Source organism: Coffea eugenioides, chromosome 5 (assembly GCF_003713205.1).
Source record: "Coffea eugenioides isolate CCC68of chromosome 5, Ceug_1.0, whole genome shotgun sequence".
Classification (NCBI taxonomy): Eukaryota; Viridiplantae; Streptophyta; class Magnoliopsida; order Gentianales; family Rubiaceae; genus Coffea; species Coffea eugenioides.
Genome location: NC_040039.1, coordinates 24389892 through 24396886, shown reverse-complemented (window position 1 = coordinate 24396886; position 6995 = coordinate 24389892).

Sequence of the window (6995 nt, the reverse complement as noted above, 5' to 3'; positions counted from 1 at the left end):
GTTGAGATGTTTAAATAAAAGTTGTAGCCCTTCCTCGTAGCTTCGAAACGGTGTCTCACCCACCTTGATTCGATATTCCTAGCCTAACTTTTGATTAAAACGGTTTGAGATGGCAGATCTGGCCGTTTCCGTTTGCCGTTTCCGCACTTGCATGTGCCGATTTTGCCGTTTTGCTTGTTTTGGGCAAGTTAGTGGCCATTTGTGATATAATGTGATACAATCTTCTATTTCAGACCATGGTGAGTTAGGCGGAGCTGGTGGGGCCTACTACTAGCAAACACGCACGAAGTGATTTCTGCTCTTGTACTACTTTTAGGTTTTGAGTAAGTATTCAGGTCGTTTATGTGTCTAAACTGCTTATGTGTTTTGATGTGAATAAAAGGGGGACTTAGGTGAGGATGTACTTTATCACACTCGACCTAAACCCTAGTTTGTACCTATGTTTCTTTATGAGATGTGTATACATGAATTGTTTTGGATTTGAACACCTTGAGCTTGTAGCTCGGGGTGACTTTTGGGTGATTTTGTGAAGTTCGTGAGTTTGGGGCCCAATCTCAAGACCTAGATGGACTATTCGAGCCGGTCAGGGCTTGGTCGAAATCAGTCCAACCTAGTCTGAGGTCACGAAGTTTGTGAATCCAGTTCACCGAGTATGTGGACCAAGTTTGTGACCCGAGCCTGTGAACCAAGCTCAATTTCGTTCGCTCGAGCAAGTTTGTGAGGTGACTGGCCAGTGAGGGTGGTAAGGTGTACGGTGGGAGTACAAGTGGAGTTCTATGGACCATTATTTGTGGTCGACGGAGTGTCGACAGGAGATCACACGTGGCATACGATTTGGCTTTGGAGCCAACCTGTATCCTTCATTTGTGTTGTTATTTTGTACTTTTGTTTTGACATTTTGTGGCATAATTGTTTGTATTTATGTGCAATTTATATTTTTACCCCTGTTTACTTACTAAGCATATAGCTTACCCCTTTTCCCTTGTTTTCCTTAGCAGGTCCCGACACGAGAAACTCCTTGGCACATTCACTAGTATAGTTAGGTTTGCTTGTAATAGTTGGACAATTAAGATGGTTGTTTTGTTTTGGTGGTTGTATAAGGACCCTCCTTAGGGTCTACTTTCTGCGGGTTGTTATCATAATGTAATATAGTGGTTTGATGAGCTGCTTTTGGGGACGTAAATAGAACTCTTTTGGAATTGTATATATTGTATATAGAACTCTTTTGGTTTATCTAGTTTTTATTGTTTTCAAAATTTCGAGTCCTGGCGCGAGCTAGGCAGGGGTCCCGCCGATACCCTAGGGTTCACCCTTGGGAGAAGCGGGGGCGTCACAGGTGGTATCAGAGCACCTAGATTAGAGGACTTGGGCAATTGTGGGACATACGTGATAGGCACTAGGCATATTTGATTCTTTCAAGATGAATGATATATTTAATCTGAAATGCCGGTGAGCTAACGAATTAATGTTTGTAGGTATGGATCCAGGCAGTTCTGGTGGTACGGGACCCAGCGGCATGGGACCGGGACCGAGACCTCCGAGTGCGAGGGGCCCGGAGAACCGGGTGTTACGTAAGCGGGTGATCCGATATCGGAAGAGGCCTAGAGAGCCCTACAGTTTGTATTCCCCCTTTGGTCAGGTGTTGTACCGACCCTGCGAGTGTTACTATATGTACGGCTAACCTGATGAGGTCGTCTTGGCAGTGGACGACGAGCGATGCCGCCTGAGGAGGGCTTGCGATCATTTGACTAGACAGCTAGAGGAGGCACGAGAGAGAGACTACTGGCAGGCTAGGCGCGTTAGGGACTTGGAGCGGAGTCTCCGAGATGAGGTGGAGAGGACGGACGCTTTACGCCGTCAGCTCCATGACACACACCAGCACCTCTTCGCCTTGAAAGGGCAGCTTAGGGAGAGGGCCCGGAGTATTATGATGGATTGTGAGGTTCTATTTGATGTGGCCGCAGAGGCACCGCCACGAGCTATCGGTCCAGCGCTGATGGACGAGTTTGACACCTTGGAGCCGGAGTGCTCATGTAAATAAGTGGTTTTGTACCAACCGGACGTCGGATAAGTTGTATATTTTTTTGGTGTGACTCTGTGAATATATGTATATATTTGAGTATAATCTTTTGCACTTATTCTTCGCGTGTCTTTTGTGCATCTACGTTGTGTTCTTTATTTTGTTTCTAGTTTGAATACTAAGCACACGTTATGTTTGGATTTATAGCCTTTTGCACCTAAATGGCCTCCGGTACTCGAGGTAGAGGTAGAGGGCGAGGACGAAGCCCTGAAAGGGAACATGAACACGAGCCAGATCAAGTAGCTACAGCCATCCAGCGAATGGCTGACCTGTTAGAACGTATGGTTGACCAACAGGGTCAGGGCCAAGGGAATACTACAGGAGACCCTGAAAATAATCCAGGCAATCACGAAAGAGAGGACCGTGCTTTAGAACGGTTCCAAAAATTTGCACCCCCAAAATTTATAGGTGGAGCCGACCCTGACTTAGCGGAAGGTTGGCTGGACCGTATGTTAGATATATTTGCCGCACTTAGGTACTCAGAGGAGCGGCAGATATCTTTTGTCATTTTTCAGTTTGAAGGGGCCGCCCGAACCTGATGGAATGTGATTGGAGCTAAGTGGGAGCGGGAACAGACCCCCTGGACATGGGTTAATTTTACGCGAGAATTTAATGAAAAATATTTACCTCCCATCGTACAAGAGAAACGGGATGATGCTTTTATCCATCTGCGTCAAGGGACATCTAGTGTAGTGGAGTACGAGACCCAGTTTACAAAGCTCTCCTGTTTTGCTCCGGAGTTGGTGCTAACGGAGCGAAAATGAATCCGCCGCTTCGTTCAAGGTTTAAATGTGGAAATCCAGGAAGCACTAGCGGCCGCACAACTGGACACATTTAGTCAGGCACTAGAAAAGGCACAAAGAATTGAGACAGCTAGGGGACAAGTAAAAGCTTTCCATGGCCGAAAAAGAAAACAACCTAGATCCGACGTTGCGACTGGACAAAACTCGAGAAATGAGTCACCTTTTAAGACGAGTAAAGGAACAGATGGTCCACGACCTACAAGGATTCTGAATAACTTTGGGAGAGGTCAGGTAGGGCAAGAGCCCCAAAGGAGTGCCCAGCGTGGAGGGTCAAGTGCAGGCAGTAAGCCAATCTGTGATTTCTGCGGGGCCAATCACACCGACGAAAACTGTTGGAAGAACAGTTCGATCGAAAATGCTATAAATGTGATAGTACAGAACATCTGATTGCCCAATTCCCTAAGATGCAAAAAGAGAGACCAAAGCCACCGACTGAAGGGACCACAGCTAAGCCGTCGAGTGGAGGGGAAAATCGACCCAAAGGACCAGCTAGAGTTTATGCAATGGGTCAACAAGAGGTGTTTGACCCTTCGACGGGCATCGAAGGTACGCCCTTTTTATCGACGCACCGCAAGTGTTTAATAGACCCTGAGGACACGTACTTTTGTAAACCCTGCATTTATGGTTCACGAACAAAGGTATCAATTTCGAGGACGAAATTGTTCTAAGTGGGGGAGGTTGTGAGGCCCCAATCCGTTCTTAAGTTTGATATTAGGTTATATTTATTATTTGTGCGGTAACATTTGGTTTTGGGACTACTTCGAAAACCCTAAGCTGGGGTTAGGATTGAAACCCTAGTTTTTGTATTAATTATAAGTTCGAGTGGTGATTAAAGTTAGTTATGTTAGTGTGTGTTTTAGTATAGGTAAGTATAGGAGTTGATCCATTTTATATAGGTTAAGTGAGTTTAAAAGTTAGAAAACCCTAAGCTAGCAAAACCTCTAGTGTTACAATCCATTAGAAAGCTTAAGTTGGGTTTAAAACCCTAATTTTGCCAATGTTATGAAGGTTGTTGGTTAGTGGGTTCCATTATGGATAAAGTATGATTAAGTATAGGTGATTAAGAAAGGAAAGTGATTAGTGAAGCAATTAAGTGTAATTACATGTTTTGGACTAAATTAAGTTAGAACCTATGGAGTTAATTGAAAGCTTTTCAAATGTTTAAGGGCAAGAGTTGATTATATACAAAGTTGGAGAGTAAGGGCTAAAGAGTAAAATTGGGAGCTTTTATGTGATTGGTGGTGTTAGAAAATATCTCCCAAAGCTTTGACTAACATGTTATCATAGGATTTATAAGAGAAACAAGAGAAACAAAACAAAACATGTGACGCCCCGAAAGAATGAGTGTGAGAACTCACAAATTTTTATATATTTTCGCGACATTATTTTGTTTACTCGTTTATTATTTTGTGCCTTTCTTCAATATATTAATTTCGTATACATTTTTTTATCAAATCATTTCCTTGATACAAGTTAGTCCACGTTAATTTTGAAGTATATTTTGGACGTGGGACCCGCTAGTGCGGTAAATGCAATATATTTTTGACAACTTGTTGGAATTTTGTAGTAAGTGATATTATTTTACAAGGTGTTAAGAGATTTGTATTGGAGAGACAAAAAGATAAGTTTTAAACCTAAAGGTGACAAGTGTCACCATTCAATTTAATCTTGGACTTTGACCACTATTCATGTACTTTACTAATATCCCAAAATTGATCAAAAATCCTCATTTTCTTCACTCTTGTGGCCGAGCTCTTCAAGGGAGAAAAGAAAGAAAAGCTTCAACCTTCAACTTCCATTTCTTGCACAAATCTTGCAATCCAACCGATTAATCTTGAGATTACTCCATAAAAACCCTTAAGTGAGTGGTTGTGAGGTGTTTAGTGGAGTTGTTTGGAAGGCTAAGGTGATTAGTTGCTCCCTCTCTTGTGTTGCTAAGGTGAGTAGTGAAGGAACCCCTCTCCTCCATCTAATGATGTTTAATTCATGATTGGTGGCGGTATAAGATGCAATTTTATGGCTTATATCTTGATTTTTGGTTGAATTGGTGAAGTTTTGTAATTATTGGGGATTTTTCTGTTTTCATATGAATATGATTATGTGGTCATGTATGATGATTGGAAATGATATTTAACGAAGCTAGAAGGTGGAAAAAGCGGTTAATTGCAAGCAATTTCTGTTTTGGAAGGAAAATTGGAAAGCTAGGGTTTCATGTTCTACATTCTGCCTGGCACTGTTCGTCATGGTTAGAGGCCGAATTGGCCTTGGATTAAAACATGAAAGTTGTAGGGAATGATATTTTAGAGAAGCCTACAAAATTTCAGGTCAATCAGAGCAGCGTAGCTTATGAAAAGATGGAATTACCCTTGCTACCCTGTTTCTACCCGAATTTGAGAATTGCTTCTGTACTGGGTTATTTTGGATGGGAATGCTTCGGAATTGGTTGTTGAGATCTTCTGATGAAATGTATCCTTGTTTCTTATCTTTCGGATGGCTTTGGAATTTCTGGATTTTGACTTAGGTAGGCTGACCTATGCTGTTTGAACCAGAATGCGTTCTGTGAATCTGTTTTTCCGGTTCTGGTGTAGTATCTTGCATTTTTTACCTGGTTACACTCGAAACTGGGCTGAGTGACCTTCTGCAATATTTTAGCTCTATCTCTTAGCTTCGAAACGGTGTATCTTGCACCTTCATCCGATAATCGTAGTGTCAATGGTGCCAAAACCGCAAACTGACGTCGAAAACTGTTTTTTTTTGTTAGAGCCTAATTTCCATTTCCGGATTTTCCTAGCTAAATCTTGTATTTGAATGACTTTGAGCCTATTGAACGGATGTTGGGATGAACTTATTTTGTGTGTGACTTTGGGACTGGCTGAGGAAAATAATGAAGCCATGACGGCTGGAAAAGTAAGCAAATGTAGGGGAAATGCTGTCCGATCTTTGAAAGCATTTGATGGCTTTGAGTTTGAGTTGAAGGGCTTGGATTCGAACACGGTAATGTTATATGATGGATGATTCCTGAGCCGTGGAGGTGAGTAACCCCAAACTATTGTTAAAACTTCTTGTGAAATGTTTCTTGCATTATTTACTCGACTGCATCTCATGCGTGCTTGCATGTGAATTCATGATATGATTTTGGCTTCAATGAGTTCTTGGGGAGTCTTGTGCTGGACACCAACGTCTCCACCTCTGTTCATTTGGAGCAAATGGCTCCGGAGCTCAAAAAGGGGCTCCCTCTTACTGTTTACTGTTACTGGATCTTTTGAGCGTTGGGTGTGTAAGTGCAATGATTTCACTGGCTCACGAGAGCAAAATATGTACATTTGATCTCGGAATCATGACATCATTGAAATACGTTACTGTGAAATATATTGGATGACTGCTTTTACTGGTTACCCACTGAGCTTCTAGCTTACCCCAAAAATATTTTATTCCCCTCCACAGGGCTCGTGGCGAAGGAAGGCTTGTAGTACTTATTCTCGTGACTGGATGGCATATATCTTGTACAGTTTGGCTTTGGAATCATTTGATGTATAGTTGGGAATTGTGAAGTTACCAAGAGATAGTTGGGAATTGTATAGTTGGGAATTGGTTCCGCTTCGCTTATGACCTGTAATTATTGGAGAATTTGATGTAATATTTGAGATATATATTGTAATTTAAGTGAGGAGTTTAGTGAACGACTGAGTCCCGGCGAGAGCTGGGCAGGCGGCCCGCCGAACCCTTTGGTATGCCTAGGGTGAGGTGGGGCTGTCACAAAACAAAACTAAGAGAAAAAAAGAGAGAGAGGGCTGAGAGAAAGAAAGAAAGAAAGAAGGAAAATCTCTTTCAAATCCAACTTCATCTAGCTTTCATCTTGGTCTTGGAGTTTAAGACTAGGGGAGGCGTTTAGGGTCGCCTTATACTTTCTTTTGACTATCTGGTAGATTACTTTTGGCATGGCTAGTTTCTTTTGTTATCGGGTTGACTGACTACCTTTTGGAGCCGGAGTGCTCATGTAAATAAGTGGTTTTGTACCAACCGGACGTCGGATAAGTTGTATATTTTTTTGGTGTGACTCTGTGAATATATGTATATATTTGAGTATAATCTTTTGCACTTATTCTTCGCGT